The sequence below is a fragment of the Portunus trituberculatus genome, chromosome 48, assembly GCF_017591435.1.
Source record: "Portunus trituberculatus isolate SZX2019 chromosome 48, ASM1759143v1, whole genome shotgun sequence".
NCBI classification, from domain to species: Eukaryota; Metazoa; Arthropoda; class Malacostraca; order Decapoda; family Portunidae; genus Portunus; species Portunus trituberculatus.
In genome coordinates, this window is record NC_059302.1 from 5,160,925 (window position 1) to 5,188,424 (window position 27,500).

The 27,500-nt window shown below is 43.5% G+C and overlaps 1 protein-coding gene across 6 annotated transcripts in view; it reads right to left on the bottom strand.

Annotated features, from left to right (window-relative positions):
- The window catches only part of LOC123498943 (zinc finger protein 384-like), a 426,364-nt gene that overhangs the window by 195,649 nt on the left and 203,215 nt on the right, over positions 1-27,500 (bottom strand). The window contains exon 1 of one of the 6 annotated variants that reach the window (XM_045246524.1): positions 25,193-26,636. The exons of the other annotated variants lie outside the window; for them this stretch is intronic. The gene's annotated coding sequence lies outside the window, so the exon portion shown is untranslated. Of the gene's footprint in view, positions 1-25,192; positions 26,637-27,500 lie in introns of those variants that run through there. 6 annotated transcript variants of the gene reach the window in all.

Sequence of the window (27,500 nt, forward strand, 5' to 3'; positions counted from 1 at the left end):
CTAACCAGCCTCCTGAAGACCAGCTAGCCGCCCTCTTCACGTGCGCAGGAAAGGGCTGAGTTTAATCATCTACTTTACTTGATCTGAAGTAACTTGCCGCCTTAACTTTGAACGTGAATCTCCTTTGACGCGGGTAACCTATTTTAAGTATCTTGCGTGACTTTACCTCCCTTTTTTTTCATTATATATATCAGTGAAGTCATATGCAAGAGAGAGAGAGAGAGAGAGAGAGAGAGAGAGAGAGAGAGAGAGAGAGAGAGAGAGAGAGAGAGAGAGAGAGAGAGAGAGAGAGAGGAATATTGACACACGACTAATTGTATCAGAAACACATAGGGAGCAAATGATCTGCTTCATTTTGCGGGGAATATTTCGGCAGTGAGCAGCGAGCATTACTGCCTTCGCCTGCATTCCATTTTCACTAATTAATCTGCGGGAAAAGAGGCTACGCGGAACCTGTACGTGCGCCGCGAAGTTATGAACGGAAAGAGAGAAAAGTTTCACATTTTTAACCGGAAAACTTTATCTTTTTTTTCCCTAAAATTTCGTCGGACGAGAGCCGGACACTAAGTACATAAGAGAAGAGTTGAAAAGTTACTAATACATCCAAAATGGCATTGTGTGTGTGTGTGTGTGTGTGTGTGTGTGTGTGTGTGTGTGTGTGTGTGTGTGTGTGTGTGTGTGTGTGAGAGAGAGAGAGAGAGAGAGAGAGAGAGAGAGAGAGAGAGAGAGAGAGAGAGAGAGAGAGAGAGAGAGAGAGAGAGAGAGAGAGAGAGAGAGAGAGAGAGAGAGAGAGAGAGAGAGAGAGAGAGAGAGAGAGAGAGAGAGAGAGAGAGAGAGAGAGTAAATCAAGGGAAAAAAAAAGTATCATCGATCGTATGAAAACTAAGAAAAATCGATCAACCAACCAACCAACAAACAGACAAGATCAACGAGCATGTGTCGCACACCTTGCTGTACTGGAACATTAACACAAAGTAACCAAACGCAGAATTAGTTAACGAGCGTGTCTTTTGTTATGTTTGCTATTTTCTGCTCACTTCTTTTTGAAATCCCTTTTACATAACATATCACGTAATTAGCATTTTATTTTACATTGATCATTTCACTCTCTCTCTCTCTCTCTCTCTCTAAAAAAAAAAAAAAAAAAAGAATGAAAGTGTAAAGTAGAAAGAGAAACACAACAGTACTTCGTATTATGAATGGAGGGGGAAGAGAGCGGTAAATGTTGTGCCCCAGGTAACTATAAATGTTTTCATAGAGAGCATAATGGAAAAATTAAAAAAATATCATAAAAGAGATAACAAGAATGAGAACACACACAGAAACACACACACACACACACACAAACACAAAGACAATCAGACCTGCACATCAACACCGATTTAACATTTCCCAACCACCAACAAAACAACAATAGCATAAATAAACAAACCCTGAGCAAGCTTAGTGTAGCCAAATCACACACACACACACACACACACACACACACACACACACACACACACACACACACACACACACACACACACACCAATTAAATTTCTACTGCTCAATTTTTCACCAGCATACTTTACGCGGCATTTTACGAGATTACTTAATTAGCAAGCATAAAAAGAATTATATTAAAGTATCCTCGGAGCGTGTGTGCCATGTAGATTCAGCTATACAGGAGATGAAGTGTTTTGGGTCGGGTTATGATGCTTACCGCTGAGATACACGTGGGGCGAGCAGAGGAGAGGAGGAAACACACATGAGTACTCAGTTCGCCTCGCGGGTGGGTTTTGGGGGAAGCACAGACAATGTAAAGCTTATGGGAAACCAAGTGGGAGGAGGAGGAGGAGGAGGAGGGCTTGAAGGAAAATGAACGTATGCGTGGTGATGAACGGAAGGGGGGTTGGTGATAACGGCAAAGTGGCTAGATAATACCATGAGTGGCTCCTGTCTGAAGGGAGAAAAATAAGGCCATGTATTGTAATTCAAGCAAAGGTTACAATGCTTATTTTGGGCATGATAGTTTGCATTGTATGTGTGTGTGTGTGTGTGTGTGTGTGTGTGTGTGTGTGTGTGTGTGTGTGTGTGTGTGTGTGTGTGTGTGTGTGTGTGTGTGTGTGTGTGTGTGTGTGTGTGTGTGTGTGTGCAGGTCTCGGTGTGGTTCTCGGGAGCGGTGTACTGAGTGAGGAAAGGAAAGGAAAGGTTTAGTTACATAGTGACAGATGGTTTTGTGAGAGAGAGAGAGAGAGAGAGAGAGAGAGAGAGAGAGAGAGAGAGAGAGAGAGAGAGAGAGAGAGAGAGAGAGAGAGAGAGAGAGAGAGAGAGAGAGAGAGAGAGAGAGAGAGAGAGAGAGAGAGAGAGAGAGAGAGAGAGAGAGAGAGAGAGGAAAGACAGAAAGAAAAGAGATCGAAAAATTTTAGCCAACCGAAACAAAACCAAAATGCATAGCTAAAAAGATTGGGGAAAAATAAAGCCGAACTGATAAACGTTGGAGATGAATAATGAGCAAGCGGCGAACAATTCCACAGCAGAAAACAAATATTACATTAAGTGGCGAGAAGCAAATGCAGAAAAAATCACACGAGAACCTCAAAACGAAATGAAAAAGAAAAACGGACACCACAAGTAATGAAAAGTGTTCTTACTTTCTGAACATCCATCCCAAAAGAAAGAAAATTGAAAAATGGTGGAAGTGACAAAAAACCAAAATACAAATAGCGGGGAGAGAGAGAGAGAGAGAGAGAGAGAGAGAGAGAGAGAGAGAGAGAGAGAGAGAGAGAGAGAGAGAGAGAGAGAGAGAGAGAGAGAGAGAGAGAGAGAGAAAATTACACGAAAGACTTATGAATATTAAGACAAAAAATACGAATATAATGTTGCAAAAGATGAAAAAAGTATAACAAAACATGAAAAGAATGTTGACCTGAAAAAAATACACACACGAAAAAAAAAAAAAAACAATACCAACTTTCACTCAGCATCAGACAGAAAATACAAAACGAAACAAACAAACTAGAAATTAATGAAAATAATAACGAGATTCACAACTACCAACAGCAACACGATCTAAGAAACAAATGTGTGAAATGGACACTATAAAAAGACTGTGAGTTAGACCTTCCTTCCTCTCAAGACGCGGCGGGAAATGAGGCGGGGAAATTGGATTAAAAATGGAGATTGAAACAGTGACAGAGAAAGAGGGACGATAACAACAGTCATAAGGCACCAATACCAGCAGTTATTTCTCGCTTCAAGTCACAAGTCATAAAGTTAACATTCTTTTTTGGCAATGTGAATGCATATAATATTTTTTGCAACACAAATTTATGGCTAGATTAACAAAAAAAAAAAAAAAAAAAAAAAAAAAAAAAATGGGGAAAGAAATCTTCATGAATCTGTGCACCATAAAAGAGAAGAAAAGTGACAGGCCAATGCTAAATGGTTAGAATAGAGATGAAATTGATGAAAGAAGTCTTCTCATCACACCCACTAATATACACACTATATAAATGTTTCTCTCTCTGAATGTGTTTGGAATGCAAAATGAATTGTTCGTGATTGTGATTGTCATTGTTTCTCTCTCTCTCTCTCTCTCTCTCTCTCTCTCTCTCTCTCTCTCTCTCTCTCTCAAACTCTTTGCAGATAAACTTTCTTCAATAACATCAACAAACACCAACAACTACACACACACACACACACACACACACACACACACACACACACACACACACACACACACACACACACACACACACACACACACACACACACACACACAAACACACATGGACACCTATCACATAGAACCTGTCACACATAAGCCTTCGCTCACATTACTAAGGTTTTATGGGAGTTTTAAGTACATAAAGCTGCTTATCCGAGTGTCATCTCACTTAAGGAGGTACTTAATCATCTCCCTCACTGGAGCAGCACAAGTCAAAACAAAAACACGGCAAGACATTGAGGCAAGATTCATAACTCGCATAAGGTTTGATATAAAGGGAAATTAAAAAGAAAATAGGTAGAATGTGTCAATTATTCCATATTTACTAAAGTTAATTGATATTTTCGTGCTTTTCTCCTAAAAAAAAAATACAATATATCTAATAAAATACTCTCTTCCCCAGCTATTTCCATTGGAGGTTAACTGCATTAAGATAATATGCCAATACTAATTCAAGATCCCTCAAATAGTAAGTCAACTCAATCATTCTAAATTTAGTGGAAAACTCGTGTGGGAAAAAAAAGAGACTAAAAATATCCCCTCATTATTTGATCAATTGTATATAATTAACATGAATTAAGGCTCCGTCCTTTAGTTTGTTTGTGTCTCTCTCTGTGTGGCTCTTTGTGTGTGTGTGTGTGTGTGTGTGTGTGTGTGTGTGTGTGTGTGTGTGTGTGTGTGTATTTGTTTGACTGAGTGATGGAGTGAGTACGTGAATGAGTGAATAAGTGAAAAAAAATATTGTGTCCATTCTTCTCTCTCTCTCTCTCTCTCTCTCTCACCTGAAGTCTCACCTGGATTTGCAGGCCACGCGGCACCACTGCATTAAATTACTCCCAGTTAACCAGTAATTAACCACCACAATTGACCTGATTTCACTTAATAAATTCGCTATCGGGAACACTAAATTAATAACTGTAGGACATAATTAATGCGGGGGGCTTATTGTTTGCTAGTGTGTGTGTGTGTGTGTGTGTGTGTGTGTGTGTGTGTGTGTGTGTGTGTGTGTGTGTGTGTGTGTGTGTGTGTGTGTGTGTGTGTGTGTGTGTGTGTGTGTGTGTGTGTGTGTGTGTGTGTGTGTGTGTGTGTGTGTGTGAGAGAGAGAGAGAGAGAGAGAGAGAGAGAGAGAGAGAGAGAGAGAGAGAGAGAGAGAGAGAGAGAGAGAATAAACAAAACAAACTCACTAACTAGTAAAAATAACATAAGTATTATCATTTTCTTTCCTTTCAGTGTAAATTAACAACATTTTTCTCTCTTTACTTTCATTTGACAGGATATGAACGTATTTTTTTTCCTCTCGTAACTATAAATTAATCGGCACAACTATGACAAACATTAAATACATGAATAAACAAAAAAAAAAAATAAATAAAAGATCTACATTATATACAAACGAACAGAAACCAAGAAGAATGGCATAAAAACGATTGGAATTTGATGTTTTGTTTTCTTACGATCCGACGAACCCTCCCCTATTCCCCTCCCCACACACACACACACACAAGCTCACAATCACTGAACGTAAGTGTTGATAACATTAACAGAGATCACGCGTCAAACTAATTAGTGATGTGCGTGATGAGTCCTGTGATGAAATGTCCATTAGAACTTTTTTTTCATTCCCTTACCGAGTCCTAATTTTATTTCCACATTCCACACTGCTCTCCTAAACCCGTGACTTTTTGGTACTGTAAATATATGTATATCCTTTTTACAACACAAATTTATGGCTAGATTGAAAAAAAAAAAAGAGAAGTATAATAAAGCGGAGGAGATTCTCTTTGCAAGGATAATGGGATAGAAAAGTCATATAATTATTTAAACTAAACCTTTATCATCAGTCAATAGGGAAAAAATGAGTACATAATCAACTGCGTAGGGGAAAAATGTCTTTAACAGCCTTGTTAAGTCCACAGAGGGGAGGGGAAATTGGTCCTTACTGGCGGTGTGTGTGTATTTGTTATTCCTCTCTCTCTCTCTCTCTCTCTCTCTCTCTCTCTCTCTCTCTCTCTCTCTCTCTCTCTCTCTCTCTCTCTCTCTCTCTCAAGCTACTAAACGGACAAAATCTCACACACACACACACACACACACACACACACACACACACACAGAGAGAGAGAGAGAGAGAGAGAGAGAGAGAGAGAGAGAGAGAGAGAGAGAGAGAGAGAGAGAGAGAGAGAGAGAGAGAGAGAGAGAGAGAGAGAGAGAGAGAGAGAAGGAGAAGCAAACCTCAAATCAACCTCATTACCAGATGACGCAATACTGTACGAGTAGTGGCCACGTGCTTAATGATCTTTAAATACCGAGCTTTTCTAGTAGCGTAGGAATACACACACACACACACACACACACACACACACACACACACACACACACACACACAGGTAGACTAGCCACGTTACTAATATCACATTCATTGCATTTTCCAAAAGGGATGATATTGGTGTTTATCCAGACTGATTCGAGTACGCCGGCCGAGACAATTCATTAGGACTCTGGGAGGGAGGCAAGGCAGGCGGGGCGGCTGGGGTAGGCTAGGACTGGAGGGAAAGGAGTGAGGGGAGGAAGGTATACCGGGTTCCAGTACAGTCACGGTTGCCTTTTATTTGCTTCTAGTACTTGGTGATCGGCCACCGTACCAGACTCCGTTTTCTGCTTCACTGTGTGTGTGTGTGTGTGTGTGTGTGTGTGTGTGCTTAATACCTTTCTTCTCCAGGAACGTTATATCGTGTGCGTTACGTGTATCTTTTATCTCTCTCACTTCCACTCGGTATATCCCAGTAATGTTTTCTCCTTCCGCCAAAACACTCGCTTTGCATGATTTCATTTGCCTACCTCCCTTTCCTCCTGCTTTCCTTCCTTTTCTCTCTCTCTCTCTCTCTCTCTCTCTCTCTCTCTCTCTCTCTCTCTCTCTCTCTCTCTCGTCATTTCACAGTTCAATGTTTTCGGTCCTTCTCTTACGTACAGGAAACTCTATCCTCTCACCCTTTGCAATTCCATCTTTCTCAATATCGATAATTCCTTGTCTCAGTTCCGCTTTTGTTTCTTTACTTCTCCCTCTCTCTCTTCTTCTGTCTCTCCCTCCCCTCCCTCTCTTTGCTATTCCACTGTAAATGCAAATCTCACTTTCTCCTGTTCTTTCGCACTGCTCGCTAGCTCTCCTTCCTTTTATAGGCTGACGGGAAGACTACTAGCCATACACCCACCAGATATATTTCCTCCCTCCCGTCCCGTCCCTCCCTCGTTATGTGTACACAGTCGTAGCGTCAGGGAGTGTAGGTTGGCTGGCCTGGCCCCTCTTGCTCAAAACTCGCGGGTAACGACAGGCAGGAGACGCTAGGAAAAAGTCTCCAGCTAAGTCAACATCACCTCACTGTATGCAGAACTCAAACACCTAAAAGTTGAGTCTGGAAACGTGACGCGATATTCCTCGACCAGCGCCTGAGACGTGGTGCAATTAGCCAATCACAGACCTCCTGCGGCTCATTAAGGTCCGATTGGTTATGGTGGGGTGGTTGATGGAGGTGTGGGAAAGAGGGTATTGGTGGATGAGGGGTAAGGTTGTGGCGGTGGTAGTGGTGGTGGTGGTGGAGGGAACTTTGTTTTGTTGTCAGATTACGTCCAAACTACCGCAGATGAGCAAGTCATTAGCGGTGGTCTACAAGCGAGCTGCAGTTTTAAAATTGGTTCCGGATAATGAGGGTTAGAATTACATGCATAAATAATCATGTTTCGACCTAGTAACAGTCTCCCAGTAGAACGTCAATTTACCGAGGAGGACTCAGCCATCTTCCTTCCAACCTGGCAAGCCCTTCTGGGGGCGCTGTCCGTGTGTGTGTGCCTGTCTCACCTTCGGGAAACACTACTGTCAGGCCTCAAGCAACGTCGCCGCTCACATTTAACTCAGGGTTTCATAGATGGCGTTATTGGGAAAGATAATAATAGAAAATTCCTGGCTGAAACAAAGTATTACTATCTTAAAACTCGACTACCTTCTAAAACTCGCAACGTATGATGATAAAATAAAGAAAACAACAGTATTACTTTAGCCTGAGTTTCCTACGTACCTTTCATTGCATGGACGATTTGATTTGAAAAGACAGTAGCAAAATTAATTTTGAAATATCATAAGATTTATTTTTTTACCACCTCAGTTCCACAGTGTGTGAGAATACCATAGTAACTATCTGAACTTTCACAAGTACTTTTTTTTTCACTCATTTGCCTTGCTTTCTTCCAAGGGGGCTATGAGTGTTGGCAATGTGATCAATGATGAGGTTAACAGGTACAGAAGAGTTACTCGTAAGATTATTAAGAGTTTAATTAATCAAGGTATAGTTAAAAGTCATAAATAACACGCTCTTTCCTTCTGCTGCAAATTTTTTGTTTTTCGCTTTATTTCGTTACCCGCAACGTAATTTACAAACACGTTCACTCGCCGCCTCAGTAATGCATTTCTGTGTAACACAACTGCAGGGTAATTCACGTACTACTGCTTTTGTGCTTCCCGGGGAAGAGGGACGAAACGCGTCAACTCGGAAAGCATAATAAAACAGAATATAAATGTGTGTTTGCATTGTCATATTAAGAGTTCATCCCATAAAAGTAGCATAAAAGGATACAAGAAAACGAGGAAACATTGTGAGGTTAAGCCAAATGTTTATTGCAGCATGAGTAATAGTATACACGACACCAATGAGATAAATGATAATAAGCATTAGCTAAAGAGAAATTCTTTTTAGTTCGTTATTCTGGGTAAAGGGTGCGATTACGAAAAATGGACAGTCTCTCTCTCTCTCTCTCTCTCTCTCTCTCTCTCTCTCCACTAACCACTATCTTCCCATCTCAAACAAAACAACTCTGGAGGAGGAGAGAAGAAATAAAATGCTGCAAATTTACGACGCTTCAGTTGATGTTTTGCCTGCTCATTATATAAAAAAAGAAAAGAAAAGAAAAAAAATGCATCCTACTTAAGATGGGAAAAAAAAAAAAAAAAAGAAAACGAAAAAGATGCAATAACTGTGAACATCTACATAAGTCTCTTACATCAGAAGGGGGACACAGAGAACCTCGTCTTGATCCTTTAGAAAGACATCAGATGGCAAACGCGCACGCACACACACACACACACACACACACACACACACACACACACACACACACACACACACAGTCATGCAGCATCAAGAGGCGGCGAGCATTCCAAGATAGTTATCATGTTCACGCTCTACTAAGTTGAGTGCATATCCTTCATCCAGCACCGTCCACAGCCTATTTGTAGCCACTTTTATGTGTTTTGATGTGCTTTTCTGATGTAATGAGAGAGAGAGAGAGAGAGAGAGAGAGAGAGAGAGAGAGAGAGAGAGAGAGAGAGGAATGCATTTGGAAACTTAATATATACAAAAAAATTATAATAATAGCGAGAAAAAAGAGTTGAAATAGATGAAAATTTAACACACACAAGGAATATAAAGAAAAAAAAACAGGTCTTAATTTTCACTCAACACGAGAGAGAGAGAGAGAGAGAGAGAGAGAGAGAGAGAGAGAGAGAGAGAGAGAGAGAGAGAGAGAGAGAGAGAGAGAGAGAGTTTAGCAAAGCAGCCACCAGAGAAAACAAGAGTCTGAGTGGCCACCGCAACAAATCTAATGACCTTAATGGCATTATCCGATCTAAAGAGTGAAATATATTAATGATACCACCATGGCCTCCCCTTCGCCTCCCTACACTGCCTCCCTTTTGTCCCCTTCCTCATTGCCTCTTTCTCTTATTCCCTATTCCACGTGGAGCTTGTAACATCACTCTCCCTGCCCCCTTTCTCTCTTTCTCTCTCTCTCTCCCCTACATATATCATTGCTACCCCTTTCTATCACTACTTCTCTCACCCCTTTCTGTATTTTCGACCCTCTTCTCTCCTCGTCCCTCCCACTAACGTCCGCACCAGCAGCATCTCCCTTCCCTTAACCCCTCCTGTACAAGGACATGTTTTCATATTTATTTTGCTTACTAGTTGGTGTTTTTATACAGCTTCAGAAACTTGCGTGGGGATTGAAATAGTGAAGACTCTGGCCATTAATCTTCTGACCTCAATAGATCTTTCTAATGTGAATAAAATCGTCTAATCACACCCAAAACTCAAGGTAAAAATGCTTCCCAGTACTGAAGGGGTTAATACGGACGCATCTTCTGGTCTTCATTCTTTCAGACAACTTTTTTTTCTTTAATCTTTCTCCTGACGAAACTGACCAATTTTTTTCAACTTTTCAGCATATGATACTACAAAATACACACTCAAACACAAACACACACACATACAAGCACACACTCATACACGCAGACAGACAAACACAGGCACCCAACCCACACGCACACACAAACGCACGTACGCATAACTAAAGTATCTCCCCGGCTTTGTGGGAGCATTCCGGAAAGTTAATTTAGGTATCTAGTTGCCGCCGAAAGCGAATGACAGCAAGTGTTATTATTTACGTTGTAGATTTAATTTTTTTTTTTCCTCCCGGGCCTCGCTGCTCTCCCAACATATTTTATGGCGATGAATTTCTGACAAAATACTGGCGTGTCCACATCTGTCGCTATAATAACCCTAATGGCCGGACTCACTGCTGTAAAATGCTCACGTATTGTGTATATTCCGCCACTTAGGGCTATTAACTCCTCGCCAGGATGGAAGAGTTGCCGCGAATCTTTATAGTTAAGTAAGCAAAACAGTTACAGGTTAATGCTGAGCGGATGTGCAGAGAGAGAGAGAGAGAGAGAGAGAGAGAGAGAGAGAGAGAGAGAGAGAGAGAGAGAGAGAGAGAGAGAGAGAGATTCTAAACATTCATATTTTTAAGTAGCTTTATGCAAATGTCAAAAGAGAAAAGGTATCAGAAAAAAACATCAAATGACAAGGAGAATTCAACATTATTTTCCATGATATCACTGCAATTGTGTTAAATTTGTAATATAATAATGCGTGTGAAAACTAGAGGACAGTGGCTGATAAACACATCAGGAAGATAGTTCGTGGAAGAGAGAGAGAGAGAGAGAGAGAGAGAGAGAGAGAGAGAGAGAGAGAGAGAGAGAGAGAATCATAACCAATTCATTTCACATTCCAAACACAAAATCAGAAAACAAACACACTGTAGTGAGCCACATAGTAATAGAAGATAATGAAAATATGAATAAAAAAAAAAAAGCACGCGCACACACACACACACACACACACACACACACACACACACACACACACACACACACACACATATAGGGGGGGATGGGGATGGAAGCATGAAATATAAAAGAAAGGCATTTCCGAAGACAAAAATCGCATAAATACACCCGAAAGACCTTTTACAAAACGAAAAAAAAGAAAAATCACTCAACGATTTGCAACTGACACATTTTTGCACATCCAGACCGGTTGCTGGAAAACTCCCCAAGGCGAAGTTGGCAACACAAACAAAAATGGGAATTGTTACGTCAACTCCCTACTGTAAGTTTGTGTTGTCTGAGCGAGGCGAGGTGAGGGCGGGGTGAGAGGAGGGAGAGGCGACATCGAGGGTAGGAAAGGAGGGAGAGAGAGAGAGAGAGAGAGAGAGAGAGAGAGAGAGAGAGAGAGAGAGAGAGAGAGAGAGAGAGAGAGAGAGAGAGAGAGAGAGAGAGAGAGAGAGAGAGAGAGAGAGAGAGAGAGAGAGAGAAGAGAGGGATACAGGAAGGGAGAGTTTGCGGGAATCGTGGGGGACAAGCAGTGACTGTGACTGGGGAAAAGGATATTAGGGGACTGATCGTACCTGTGTGTGTGTGTGTGTGTGTGTGTGTGTGTGTGTGTGTGTGTGTGTGTGTGTGAATGGAAGTACTAGTAGTGTGAGATAAAGTAACAACGCTGGGGAAAGATGATGAAATGACCGAATGATAGTGATGATAAAAGCTTGCATGCAATACTGAAAGAAGAGGAGATGGCAAAAGAGAAGGAAGGGAGAGAGGAAGTACACCGAGGGAATGGTGAGAAGAGGGCAGGCTGAAAGAAAGGAGGAGGGAAGGAGGGAAGATAGTGGAGACTGAAGGCAGGAGAAACAGCACGCAAACTTATCACTGCTGATAAGGTTACTGATAACAATATGGTGATACACACAAGCATGCACACACACACACACACTCTCTCTCTTATCTGTTTATCACATGCATATGTAACCAAATGTTCCACTATGTTCCACCAAATCTGTACTTTTCTTGTCTTATGCTTCACACGTATGCATATCATTAAAAAAATCACATGTTCATTATCTTTAATGCTAATTTCTTTTTAGACGTAAAGAAATGGAACTCTCTCTCTCTCTCTCTCTCTCTCTCTCTCTCTCATTCCCACAAGGAGTAAATACTCGAACGTCTTTCATTTGGTTCAATATGTGACGCATTTCCGTCCGTCTCAGTCCCCTGAGTGACTGGTCTATTGTACTCGCTGTCTTACTCAATTCCCAGTATTAAAAGCGCAATTTCACCTGCCACACTTCCAAGGATTGTGATGTTTCTCTTTACGTAAATAGAAGTGTTTTCACCAAAGGAACCAAACACGTCAGGCACTCATCGACGTGTGCTATCATCATATGGCGTCGAAAAAATCCCCAGCTGGGTTGAGCGGACGTAACATGAGGTATGTAAATGAAGTTATCTCACGCATACGTATGCACTTTAGAAAATAAGAGCCGCACTGTTGACTGAATGAAGGCCCAACTTATGTAAGTAACCCTTTCAATCAATTCAACACTGAGAGCTACTTTATTTTGAAGTTATCAGTGTAATTAATATGCAGCTGACCGACATGACCACACATCAAGAGAGGAACACGTTTTCATGGCGCGATGTTACATTTGAATAAAAACCTCTTACATAAACATGACACTTATGAAGTCACACTTTCAAGGTGGAAAGAAAGAAAATTACGTAATCTGCTAAGACAATATTAAAGGCGCACTGGTTATGTGGACGTTTAGTGAAACACCTAGACGTCTCCTTAGACGAGGCCTGACCTCTCCTCCCCTTCCTGCCGGGACGCCTCCTCCTCTGCGGCACGTCTTGCTAAACTTCATTTAATTCAGTGAACTTGTGAAACTCTGAGGAACTAAACACGTTGATGATTCGTTCAACTCCGACTTGAACCTATGAGGAGCTTGAAGCGACCATGACGGAAAGGAGGAGGAGGAGGAGGAGGAGGAGGAGGAGGAGGAGGATTAAGGGGGAGATGGGGAGGGGGAGGAGGAGGGGGAAGAGGAGGAGGAGGAGGAGGAGGAGGAGGAGGAGGAGGAGGAGGAGGGAGGAGGAGGAGGAGGAAGAGGAGGAGGAGGAGGAGCAGGAGGAGGAGGAGGAGGAGGAGGAGGAATATGAGTCTTAAAAGGAAGGAGCTTATGAGGACAATAATCTTCAGTCTTGCAATGAAAATAATTTTGTCATTATTCTTTCGGACAAAAGATTGGACTTTACATACCTAAGTATGCGGCGAAATAAGAATAATAGAAATAAAAGGGAAAATGCAGTCTATCGTTCATGAAAACACACACACACACACACACACACACACACACACACACACACACACTAAAGTTACGACCATACCGAAACAAAAAAGAGCTCATCAACGGGATATTTGCCAGCGTAAAGACAACCATTATAACACTGCCTGCATCACAATTCAAATCAAAACAATTAGAGAAACCTTCCGTCTACTAACTCACAACTCAAACACCATTATTACCACCACCGCTACCGCCGCCGCCACTCCTTTTCCCACTACCACAACCACCGCCACTACTACAATTGCCATCGTACGCAAGGAGGGTCGTAAGGAGTAGAAAGAAGGCGCTACGAGATCGGAGAATGAACTGCCCCGCGAACATAGAATATGAATCGACATACATAAACGATAAGACGTCCGAGACACGCTGAGGGAGGGCTGCTCTCTCTATCTCTCTCTCTGTGTGTGTGTGTGTGTGTGTGTGTGTGTGTGTGTGTGAGAGAGAGAGAGAGAGAGAGAGAGAGAGAGAGAGAGAGAGAGAGAGAGAGAGAGAGAGAGAGAGAGAGAGAGAGAGAGAGAGAGAGAGAGAGAGAGACTTGAACATCAGCGGGACACTAAGAAACAAAAAGTGCTTCGGTTATTAGAAAAAAATGCAAAATGAAAAAGAAAAAAAAAAAAAAACTTTACCCCGAAGTTAACCAAAGTATACCATTTCTCTGTCTTCTTATTAACAAGTGCGTGTTTATTCAGGCATTCCGGAGCACCGTCAGATTTAAGTTCTTCCCGGGGACTAAGAAGGAGTCCTCTGCCGCCGTGGTGCGAGAAACTTTTATCTTGATAGTCTCCGTTACTTTTTTTTTTGTTCTCGAGCGGGAAGCTTTGTGGACACGGCGGAGGAGTGACTCAAGAGACGCAGTTGTGTCACATTTGCTCACATTTGTTCTTCCCTCCGGCCCTCGACGCGCTTCTGTGTTGAGATGTGAAGATAGTGGCTAGTTGAGAGAGAGAGAGAGAGAGAGAGAGAGAGAGAGAGAGAGAGAGAGAGAGAGTGTGTGTGTGTGTGTGTGTGTGTGTGTGTGTGTGTGTGTGTGTGTGTGTGTGTGTGTGTGTGTGTGTGTGTGTGTGTGTGTGTGTGTGTGTGTACAGACTACACCTTGCAGAAGGGCCGAAAAGCTTCATCTCCATAAGAGGAAATTTTCATACAACCATAACCATAAGAAGGAAATAAAGAATCGAATATTAGAGTAGTATTTAATGATTAAAAGTCAAAAGTAAATTCTAACATTACGAGAGTTTGTAACAGGTAATGATAACACGAAAACATTTATTTTTTTCTACTAGGCTCAATCCCACGAAAATTTGAATATGTGTGTGTGTGTGTGTGTGTGTGTGTGTGTGTGTGTGTGTGTGTGTGTGTGTGTGTGTGTGTGTGTGTGTGTGTGTGTTTATAAGCGCTAGGCCGCAGAGGTTTGCCAAGCGGGGACCATCATACCTGGTAGCGTCTTAATTGCCGTAATCTGCATAATTACTACAATTATAATAAAAACTAATTTATTTCAGGAGCATTACAAAGATTATTCTACCGATTTTTATCGCGCGAGGGTTAATTATCGCGAATTAACATGGCCAAGATAATTGTAACATGCTATAATCGCTAACTGGCTGGTGGGCGAGTGTGCGGCCCCCGCTGTACTTCATCTCCCGGGAAGCGACGGAGGGAAAAGAATACCTCACAAAACAGCAACTTTTTCGCCTCGGTAAATGCCACAGTGCGCCCACCTGAGCCCAGGAGTAGCAAGGGGAAGTAATGTGGTCCTCCAGACACCATTATGTCGACCTCGCGTCGCCCTGAGTGAGGACCATGTTTTGAAACTCTTTTGGGCATACCATCATTTCTTTCAAAAGCCTTCTGTTGAAGTTACATGTTTTTAGAGTGTTTTAATAGTTCTAGTGACAGATCAACAACATTGCTACATTAACAACAGAATAAACAGTTTTGAGAAGCATGCTAATCAACTCTGTGGGCTATGCCGCAGTGAAAGAGCAAAGGGTTTCTGAATGAAAGCCTGAGTGTGACCGCGTCAAGACTCATTCCTTCCTCTCTTCCCGTCTCTAGAGACTCACAGGTAGAAGGCGACAGACTGTAGTGTGTCTCGTTATCACCACGAGCGCATGAGCTACATACACTTAAGAAAAGGTGAGAAAAGGGCAACAACAACGAGGAAGAAAAAATAATGAGACAACTTGCTACTCACTGCCATAATTACAAGCCTCAGCAATTCGTAATCTTTTTTTCATGTTTTTTCTTTAGATTCACGGAGCTTCTTCTATACTTAGGTCGGAATGTCGCAGTCTAGAGTACGTATAAAAATAGGTATAGTTGTAAAGTTTACTCTTATTCGCACTTCACGTAATATTTCATCTGTAATACTTCTTCCATTGCTTAAATAAAAGAAAAAAAAAGACAGCAAAAATACCGATACTACTACTATACTATTGCTTCTACTACTAATGCTATTACTACTGTTGCTGTTGTTGCTGCTGCTAGTGCTACTACAAATACTATTCACGTAATTTCTACCACTTCAATTGCAAAATCTTTATTACATACAGCTATATACATTATTGTCACTCTCGCAACAACTACTCGTATTACATTAACTATTACGCCCTCATGTTCCAGATTAATGAATATCAAACCACCATGCGCGTACACACACACACACACACACACACACACACACACACACACACACAGAGAGAGAGAGAGAGAGAGAGAGAGAGAGAGAGAGAGAGAGAGAGAGAGAGAGAGAGAGAGAGAGAGAGAGAGAGAGAGAGAGAGAGAGAGAGAGAGAGAGAGAGAGAGAGAGAGAGAGAGAGAGAGAGAGAGATTCGCAGAACTATGGAAACAGATCTCTTACCGCAGTCTCCAAAAACATGGATAAGAACAACAATAGTAATAATAATAGTAATAACAATAATAGTAATAATAACAATAATAATAATAATAATAATAATAATAATAATAATAATAATAATAATAATAATAATAATAATAATAATAATAATAACAAATAACAATAATGATAATAAACATGAGTACAAGTAGTAATAATCACAAACAACTTAGTAATTTTTGAAAAGTCATATCGAAAAAGACTTGCATGAATCAGAACATCGAAAAAGACAGACTGAAAGGCGGAATGTAGCATAAAATGTGAAATAAAAAAAGGGAGGTATTGAGTGAGAGATACTACAAAAACGGCAAGGAGTAAAAGAGACTAACGAATATGGAAGGATAAGAAAAAAAAAAGGTATTACGATGAGCATAAAAAGAAAAACAAAAAAGGAAAAAGTATGGAATGAACAAAACGAAAAATCACAGGAAGAATAAAAGATGAACAGGGAAATGAGGATAAGAAAAGAAGACATTGATATTTTTAGTACGGAAATCATACCGTAGAGAGAAAGAATAGGAATACTCCTAGATACAAGATAAGCGGCGAAGCGTAGGCAGCAGACGTGACAGGTTAGGGAGAGAAGGGGACAGCGGGGGAGAGGTGTTAAGCTAGCGACACCCGAGCCCCGCCGCCCCGCCCGCCCCACCAAGCGGCATAGCACACCCACCCCACAAACACAACTACTCGCTATCAATTTACTCGTCCGACACACGGCGAGGGGGTGCGGGAGACACTCTACTTTTTTTCATGTTTGCCTGTGTATATAAACGCGTGTGTTTGCTTGGCTATGGCTAGTACTTTATCCTCTATGTATTTTCTCTTTTTTTTCCTCGTGTTTTTTTTCTTTCTGTTGGTTCTCAATTGTTACTTTTTCAATGACCCGAGAGACTCATCTGCATTGTGGTCTTAGAAACAGTGCAAGGCTTTGAATGTTAGAACAGTCTGTAGCTGTAGTGTTTTGCCAGGAGGTTTACCGTGCCACAATATGCCTAGCGAGGGCGGCCAGAATAACTGTAAACCTGTCTTTTATTTTCAGTTATATACATGCGAGATAACTGTACCTGCGCCCGCCGCTTCCCTCCCCTCCGTGTGACGCTCACCGCGGTGACGTCCTGACACGCTGACGGTGCGGTGTCACGAGGCCGATCCTGGCGGCTGATGGTGCTTGAACCCAATTTGGTGCTCTGCCTCCCTCCGGCTTGGGTATCGTGCAAAAAACTGACTTTCAGCACTTTTTGCGTTGATGTTTTATCTTTTTTTTTTTTCTCTCTGCGGTTGATAACCTGTTCTGAGTCTGTGCCTTTGACGAAGAGGGATGTGGTCTTGAATACTTGGCAAGGGGGATTACTTATGCACGTTTACTATATCCGTTGCGACACAACCAGAGGGAAACAAGAAATCTACAGACACCCCTTTCTTCTCACCCTTCCAGCACACCTGCCAATACCTGCCTGCCTTCCATCTCAGTCTTTCCATCCTGTTTGTCTCTCCCTTCTCTCTTTTTTTACCTCCCTACCTATCTCCATCCTACCGTCCTGCTTTGCTACCTGTGCGCCGCAGGTCAAGCCTTTAATTAATCTTTTCTCTTTTGTGTTGGGAACTTCGGTAACCTTTATCGGCGGAGCGTAAATGGACATCCCCCGATTTCCCCTCAAAACATATCAGCCAAGAGTTAATCACGTAGCTCGAGGCACACTGCTTAGCGCAACAGTAATCTGTCTCTCTCAGTATTGGTAAAGGTGATCACGATAAATAACTACATTGAGCATAATGATCCTTCCTGACGGACGAACGCCATAAGCTTCTACTACCGTTGATTATGAGTGGCCTGTGCCTTTGTGCGATTAGCGTTTATTTCATAATCTGGAGTGGTCGCCGTGGGGAGCTAAACTGGAGGTAGTGTTAGCGCCAGTCTTAATGGTGGAGGACTTGACGCGGTAAATGCTATAAAAATATATCGATATAGAAGGAAAGGATGAGGAATACAGTGATAATGTTAATGATGAAGAGATCGACAATGACGATAACAACGACGAAGAAGGATATAACGGAGAACTGCATGTGGTAATGATAAAAGAAACCAACTATTGACATACAAGGAAAGGATGAGAAACACAGCGATGATGTTAATGATAAAGACGCGGGGAATGATGATGACGATGACAATGACTCAGAAGGACATGTACGGAAGTGAGAGGAGGAAAAAATGAGAAGGAAATAAAGAGGAGTAAAAAGGATAAAGAAACCACCATTACGTTGCTGGGCACTCGAGACTGAGTTGTAAAAAAGAAGGATCAAGAATAAAAACTGAAATAAACAACAGGAAAGAGTCGATGAGAGACCAAGAAAATGAAGAAAGAAGTGTACAAAAAACACCTCGTGACGGAGCTAACTAAACACAATGGCAAGGTAGTAAGGAATTAAGAACGCCATGTACAAGCAAGTAGAGGAAACCAAAATGGAGGAATGACACAGAGAAGGGTAAGGAGAGGAAGTTAGCGGATGTGAGAAGTAAGAGTGAGAGACTGAGAGAGGAATTGACCGCGTGAGGGAGGAAGATGGAATGAGGGAGAGAGAGAGAGAGAGAGAGAGAGTAGGGATAAGGGAGTGAGAGAATCAGGGAAAAGGAAAAGGATACACGAAGGAGTGAGAGGAAACAGGGATCGAATAAGTGAAGCTAAAGGAGTGAACGGATTAGAAAGGGAGAGTATAAAGGAGTGAATAAGTGAGGGTAAGGGAGGGAACAAGTAAGGGGATGAGGGAGAGAGAGAGAGTATATGGGATTGAACAGGTAAGAGCGGGAATGAGTGAGGGAAAAGGGATGAACGGATAAGGGAGCGAGAATTGATGAGGGAGTGAGAGGAAGAGGGAGGTGAGGGCGTGAGATAAGGGAGAGAAGAGAGAGAGAGAGAGAGAGAGAGAGAGAGAGAGAGAGAGAGAGAGAGAGAGAGAGAGAGAGAATGAAAGGGAGTTGGATGAGGAACACAGCAGAAGGGGACCGACAGGAGAACAGAACAGTGTAGAGGTAGAACATTGCGTTATGTACCATGCATAATAGCATTTAGGGCGGCAACGAGAGTCAAGTCAGGTGAACAGTGAGTAATGCACACGGGAACGCTACACCACCGCCGGCTCACTCCAAGACGCTTCCTTCGCCTCCCCGCGGCCGTTTTAGGACCGTTTTCTGAAACATTTCTGTGCTGAAGCTTCACTACACTGAAAAGGGTTACATGGTTTTTTTTTTCAGGGCGTATATATAATTGTAGTACCACATTAACAAGATTCCTACATTATTAACAGGCGAAACAATCCTGACAAGAGGGTAATCATATCTGAGGCCTTTTGAAATCATTTGTGGTGAGAGAGCAAAGTGTTTCTGAATATGAGTTTTAGTTGCAAAGAGACACCAATACTGCTCCTCAAGAAGACCAAGTGACTCTCTCAGTTGGTCTGCTCAAATTGTATTGTTTACCGTAAAACGCTGTATTCCCTACGGTCATTCCCTATTGTCTCCGCTTCAAAAGTAATGAAAATCTATATGAAAGACTTGTGTGACGGACTGTATCTCACTGCCTATAAAATGATGGTTGACGTTGGTGTCTTAGTTGTGTCTTTCAGTGGTCTTTCTTGCCAGATTAAATTATTTAGGTGGTTATTTAGAGAAGATTCGGGTGACTTAAATACTTAAATGGAGTAAACGGCGGAGGTGGTGGCGAGTAAGTACAATCCTCCTTCCTCTCCTAGTTTCCCGCTCTATTCTTCCCTCCTCTTCCAGCTTCCGTTCACATTCTCTCTCTCTCTCTCTGGTTCGTGGGTAAGTACTCCCTCTATAGCCTTTATCAACAGTCTTTTTAAATCACACCTAGGACATCGCCACCCCCGGCTATCTCCCTCCCCCTTCCCGGCACTTACCGTCCTCTCCCTCCTCTCACTCGACTTGCCGCGCCTACCTACCTACTGTCCCCAACCTGATGTCCTCTCATTCATCCTCTCCGCCACACCCACCTTCGTACCTCACCCCTCGCCCCTCTGCTGTCTCGACCCTAAATATTACCCTTCCCTGTCCCCCTATAGACAACTCTCTCTCTCTCTCTCTCTCTCTCTCTCTCTCTCTCTCTCTAACAGTAGTAGTATTGGCATGACATAATCGCTATCACCGTTCGTTTTCACACAAAATTCTCTTTTTACACATCCACACCCACACACACACACCGCTCACACACCAACGCCACCACCGCCACTACCTCCCACTGCCTACTCCTCGCTTTGCCCTCTCCCAACACTCTGGGCGGCTGGCTGACCGTTGCCTAACTTCCGTTGGCGGCGCGGGTCACCGAGATGATATGAAGCGCTGTATGTTAACGATTAAGCCGTAATTGCTAGAACAAACTAGGTTAGGCGCGGGAACAGCCAACTGCTGGTGCCCGTTGCAGCTGGTTTTGTGCACCTGTCACTCACTCCATCGCCGCTAAATCCATCACCGCGGGGAGGAAACAGTGCAAAGTGGAGAGCAGATTGCCGAGCCGCCTCTCTCTCTCTCTCTCTCTCTCTCTCTGACTGGGGTGAAGGTAAACCACTACTTGACGGCAGACGCGAAAGGGAAATACCTCTGGGGAATGATTTGCGTGTTTATTTACTATTGTTTTTTGTTTTTTCTTTCCAAGCAGAGCAGATATGTCAGATTCCATGATATTGGGATGAAAAATAAAATATAAGCAATTCTATCTCTCGAGTGTTGATAAGAAATAAAAACTAGCCATCAGATAAGGAGTCAATTATAGCAAGGGAATTTTTGTGAATATACAAGTAAGATAGTACATGATATGAGGGCTTTTTTATGGTTTATGGTGGGCAAGACATGAGTAAGCGGCTCGTGACTTGGACAGCAAAGAAGCTGCGTGATAAGCAGCATGGGTTTGCCTTAGACGGCGTTGGGTCAGCCTTGTAATGCCCTAAACACAATTCTAATTCCTTACAGTTTCCCCGAGACACACAACCAGTAAATCTTAGCAAAACACATCTAGGCTAGCCAGTCTTGAATGCTAAAGTGGTGCGGTCTTGTTTGGATCAAATAGATGAATATATAATGAGTAAATAAATACACAACTAAATGTTTGAACGCCACGAACTTGTGAACTGTTAACTAACTGAACACGGGAAATAAAGAATAAATATACAAGTAAGCATGAGCGTGAAGTTCCTTCCACTGGCCGCGTTACCCATGCCGCGATGTAACCCCTATGGAGGAAGCCACGCCTGTTATTCTGTGGAGGTAACGCTCACCTCCCTTCCCACGCGTCTTAAGGCGTTACAGTTCACGACGATGTGCAGTAAGAGTAATAATAGTAATGGTAATAAATGCAATTGTTCTAATATATTATCATTAGTACTATTATTATTATGATCATTATCGCTATTATAATCATTATCATTATTATTATTTTTTTTTATTTCTATTACTGTTAGTGTTAGTATTAGCAGTATTAAAAGTAGTAAGAACAGCAGCAACAATTAGCATATAAAAACAGTAACGAGAAAAGATACTATTTTCAAACTTCACCAGCAAAAAGGAACAAAAAACTGAAAACCAATAAATGATCCCGCTACGGATCATAATAAGAAAAAGGTGAGCTAAAAGAAGGCTAAGATTCTTCGGCGTTACGCTCTATATAAAGAGGCAACAGGTATTGATTATATCATAAAACTGGCGTTAACCTGCACCTTGGCAGCAAACTTAGGCAGGGATGTTAAATATCTAAGAAATAACACGCCAGACAAAACCAACTTGAGCCGTAACACTGTTGAACGGGAACTGTGCGCTGAGGACGGCACGAGACCGATGGGAAATGAGAGAGAGAGAGAGAGAGAGAGAGAGAGAGAGAGAGAGAGAGAGAGAGAGAGAGAGAGAGAGAGAGAGAGAGAGAGTCAGCGACGACGACGGTCTGAGCTGAAGGCGGTGCAAATAGCGGCAAGTAGTGGAGTAAGAAACGACGGAGAAACACTTCACACGACCATCTCATGTGTTTTGACCTTGGTTTACAAACACCTACAACCAGCCAGCCAGCCAGCCACACACACACACACACACACACACACACACACACACACACACACAAAAGCCACGCCGCGTCCAATTCTCGTTAGTAGTTAAAGGACGTTAGAAAATACGAGTCCGTAATGAAGGTTTTCTCCTCGCTTAGGTAAGGGATTTTCATTATTCTTGGCCAATGGTGCCGCGGCTGTCGCTAGTAAGGGCTGGTGCCGCCGCCCCGCCGCCGTGAGCATCTTAGCACGGGAAGCGGCACCGTCGGCGGCGTCTGGACCGTCAGCGTCTCGGAGTGTGCCGCTCAGGAAGGGATCAGGTGACATGCCTAGCTTGCCCACATAACGCCCTTGTCCTTTCCTGCCCGTTTACGTGACCTAAATAGGAAGGATGAGGGATGTGCGGTGTGTGTGTGTGTGTGTGTGTGTGTCACACTCGCGCGCACACACATATTCACACAAACATACACACACACACACACACACACACACACACACACACACACACACACACACACACACACACACATAAAGATAAACACATTGTGGTGCATATATTTTCTGAATTAGTAGAAAAAGCGTCACAAACAGATGTACATTGTTTAAAAACGTTACTTATGGATAAAATACCTTATAAAAACTATGCAGATGAATTGGAACCGGTTTGGAAGATAAGGAGCGCAGAGCCACACCTGGGAGCGCTACATTAGCGCTACACGGCATACATCCGCTTCATCAACGTTACTATCCAAGCAAGTCAGTACTGAGCGAAGTGTGGCGTTCATAATGTCAATGCATCATTCAGGAGACAGATAACGCACGCCACTAACCTTCAATATACAACAAAAGCAACAGCCGCGAGAACATTCACTGGTTTCCTTGGCTCTCTGCTCCTCACACGCAACCAGACTCACTTTCACGGCTGTTTTCTGTTTTTCAATTTTATCTTTTATTAGATAAGCACAGTGATAATGCTCTCTCTCTCTCTCTCTCTCTCTCTCTCTCTCTCTCTCTCTCTCTCTCTCTAACCAAACAACAACACCTGCCGACTTACTTAATAACTTGATGTTCGTTCATCTTTGCTCTATTACTGAATTCCTCCCTACAATATATGAGTATTCATATTTTTGTTCCCTTTTTATTATTACGTACAGTGTTGCCACAAACACTACCTTTGCTATTATTTTCCTACCAGTGAATCGCACATCGCCGCCCCTCTCCACCTCTGTCCCATTGCTGTCCTCCCTCCCGCCTGGCCCGTCTCCTACCCCCCAGTGCAACTCCCGGTCGTTCGCTGCCTACAGTACTTCTATCTCACCGAGGCTTCTCCGCTCCCCTCCCCCACCATATCAACGCCGTTGTTCACCACTAATCCATGCCTCACCATTACCACCACCACCGCTACCATCGGCGGCACATTGCCTTGCGCCCTGGGAGTGTGACCAACAGACCGGCCGACCGGCCAAATTCAGCAAGAGAGTGAGCAATAATAGGACACTGTGTATGAAGCGCGATGTTTGCACGTATTAGAGCGGGTGGGCGGTCTTGGGTGGCGAGTAATATAATGCTCTTTGCGCTCTGCTGGGCGGGAGCGGCCGGCTGCCTCCACGCTGCTTGGCGCGCTGGACCCCGACAAAACGCCGGATCTGACTCGCTCTCTGAATGGGATTGGATTCTATTATAAAGCGGTCAGTTTGCGGGAGCGGTGCTGATGGTTACACTGTGTAGCATAAAACGGCGGTCGGAGGATGGCCGCACTCGCACAATCTCTTTAGTATTGTACGCGTTGTAGGACGCACTGTGAAATATTAAGTCCTTTATTGTACTAAAATGTTTGCAGGTTACGCTGACCCGGGCGTATTTTTTGCATACTTGTTTATATTATTCAGTTTCCTATACTATGACTGGATAACACTTTAATGACCACAACTGGTTTACTATTGGCCTCAATAATTTATCGTTGTGCTTTTCCGGCTTAGGAAGGAATATATTTTCTATCTATACAGTATTTAAATTCCTCCTCCAGCATCGATGAAAGTGATAAGCACGGGTTTGAAATAAAATGTTTACACAATAGTACTCTGGCAATTACACGTACAAATACATAGATACGTGAATATATATATATATATATATATATATATATATATATATATATATATATATATATATATATATATATACGTATAAATCATCACTCATTAACATAATTTTTCTGATAATTAATAATTGTAAGAAGGAGTTGTAGTAATAAGAACACATCAGCGGCGGACGTGTTCACAGTAAAATTTTTATTCTTATGTTAGTTATCTTTTTTTTTTCACGAGATAATACTGTATTATTTATACTGAACTAAGAATATAAAGCTTATCGCTGGGCTGACAGAAAGAAACACTTTCTATCATAATTTTTAAATGCTGGAAATATTAGCAAGTTTCTTTTATTTAAAATAATTTACAATAACAAAATCACCCAGCACTGTTTTAGAATAGGCGCGTTCTTCATTGACTTTTCAATAATTGATGGCACTATTTTTATAATTAATGACGCTACTCTGAGTTTTTATGAAGACCTAGAATCGGGAGCGACAGATGACACTTTTGAATATAGATGTGTATGTGCCCGCGAGGGACGCTAAATAAACCAACCACGGGGAGATGAATGTTACAGTAACTAATCAAAAATGTGTGTTGGCGGCTGATTTTCCCGGAGATGTGTGTAAGTGTGTGGATTCATGCATGCCTTCTGAGGCTCGGACTAGCACACGTCGTCGGCCTGGGACACAGAATTACTTCCTATCTTACCAGAATATTGCACGGTACTCGCTAGGTGTTTGTTTGTAGGGAAAGGGTGGGAACTGAAAGTTTTCGGGGCCCTTCCGTTACCGTCAGCACGTTATCAGGGTGACCCAAGATCTACCTTATGACATAATTTAGCGTGGGTACAAACATGCACACTGGGCACGCTACCTGAAGCTCGTTTACCAGTTTGTCCGTCACCTTCGAGCACGCCATTGGCTCCGGAGCCCAATTCATGTGCTGGGAGTTGAAGGAGTTGAAAGATGACATTGGGTTGAAGGAGTTGAAGCGGTATTGTTGTCCCATCGTCGTTGACATCGCAGCCATCGCCATAATGGTAAAGACGAGGACAATCGGTGTGCGATGGTCGAGCAGCAGTGGTTCGAATGTCGAGGCGGGGAACTAAAGTCTTCGGGGTGAGACTTCCCGACTTGGCTCGTCTTGCACAGCTACTTCACCAACGCCTTCTTTTGGCGCACTTTCTATAACTTATTGTGGGTCTGGGCTCGCTCACCTTGGACTCTGCCTTACGTAAAGTTCATATTTTCAAGAAGGTAAAGTCCACTACAAAAGTTCGTCACACTTTTTTGGCATTTCTCGAATATCACTTGGTTAAGTCACTATGGAACATGGTTGTCCCAGAATCTTTGGTATGGGGTCAGGTAGGCGTCTGCTGGCGTGGGTACACGGCCGATCTTTGGTTGAGAGCGGAAGAGATGATGAATGAGCAACTCAGCATCACATGGCGAGGCTGGCTACTGCCGCTGCTTGTGTCCCTGCCTGGCGTGCCGCTGCTGGCTGGCTGGCCGCTGACTCACTCACTCCCCGGGTGACAGTGTGGTGGGGCAGCACACTCACTGGCGGTAGCGAGCGGGATGCGGGACTTAGTCTGTGGCGCTGTGTTGGGACGCTGGCGGCCCTTCACCTGCCAGTAGCGCCGCGTCGGGCCAAGAGGGGCCAATCCCACACCATCACACACTACTCAAGATAAGTTTGATTTCGTTCGTGCCCACCATAGATGGTTCGGACCGTGGCCAACGACCAGTTTTTTACCGCACCTCCCTCGGTGTCTCGCAGAAAAGTGGCAGGCTGAGGAGGAAAGAATTGGACGTCTTTACCGCGGTGCCTCGCGACGCCGAGTGGGGGGGCGGAAAAAGCGGGGTAAAAAGCCTCTCTTGAGCTACTAATAAGACGCGAGTCTTCTAAGCATGTGCAGCACGGCAGTTCTTGAGCCAAGCCTCGTAATTAGGGGGGTGAAAAAAGGCGGCTGATTGGTCGTGAGCGGCGAGGGGCGGGGTGGGGCCGAGCCTGGATGGTTCCGGCCCGACCCCTCGCGGCCCCCGCTCCCCCGGTCCCTCCCGCTACCCCCGCCGCGCACGCGCACATCGCACGCGCCCCCCTCTGTCCCCCCGTATCACCACGCACACACGCACGCACGCTCCTCGCCCCGCAAAAACCCAGGTCTTGGACGGAACCGCCTTCTCCCTCCCGGAGTTTTACAAAGAGTCGACTCTGCAGTATGAATTATTCAGGATGTTGCCGCTAATATTGTGTGGCACTGCAGGTGGGCCGGGCCCCGCCTCCTCACCACATACACCATTACTCCTCACCAGACACCACAGCTCCCTTCATCACTCATCAGACTAAAATGAAAAGAAATCTCAAAGATAAGCCTAAACTTTACAATATCCCGGGTGACAAAGTGCATTGGCAGCAGGGAGGCTCGGCGGAGCTCCGCCTAGCGCCGCCGGCCACCAGCCACGGCGCGGGTGTGAGGGGGAGGAGAGTCTGGTCGAGCCCTCCGCCGCCGCACCAGCACCACCACCACCACCTCCACCACCATCACCATCATCTTTCATGGTGTACACAGAGGTAAATACAGCTCCTGGAGCATTGCATAGTGAAATGCGTACATTTATAGAACAACATGTAGGAATTTCTCAAGAACACTCAGCAACTTCCCTTTAATACTGCACAGCTCGCTACACACCATCACCCTTACATTGACATTTCTAGATAAGACGATGGGTTGCAAGATTTTTGTTGACTCCGATAAAGGTGTCTGGGAGAGTGAAAAGCTCGTGGGAGCGGAGTGGAAGGAGAGGAGGTTGAGAGCACAACTGTGAGCTCCTCTCCTGCGTGAGGGAGGTGCTCCAGCGCCACGTAACCTTCACCAACACTCCTGCCTGTGCCTCTCCTTGCCCGTCCTCGTGTTTTGTGAGGGCAAGATTCCTGTGATTCCTAGCAAGACACCACTGTACTAGATAGTTGCTTAGTACCAGCAATTCACGTCTTGAGATCCACGTGGACAGAGATGGAAATTGCAACACCGAAACTGACAGGCAACATGATCACTTCCCATATAAACAACCCCGAGTGTCTAATATGCGTTCAGTACACATCAGCTTCTGTATGAGCTGCCCGCGGTGGGATGACCAAGAGGGAATACTGTTATGCTTTGTGGTGAAAACGGAGACAC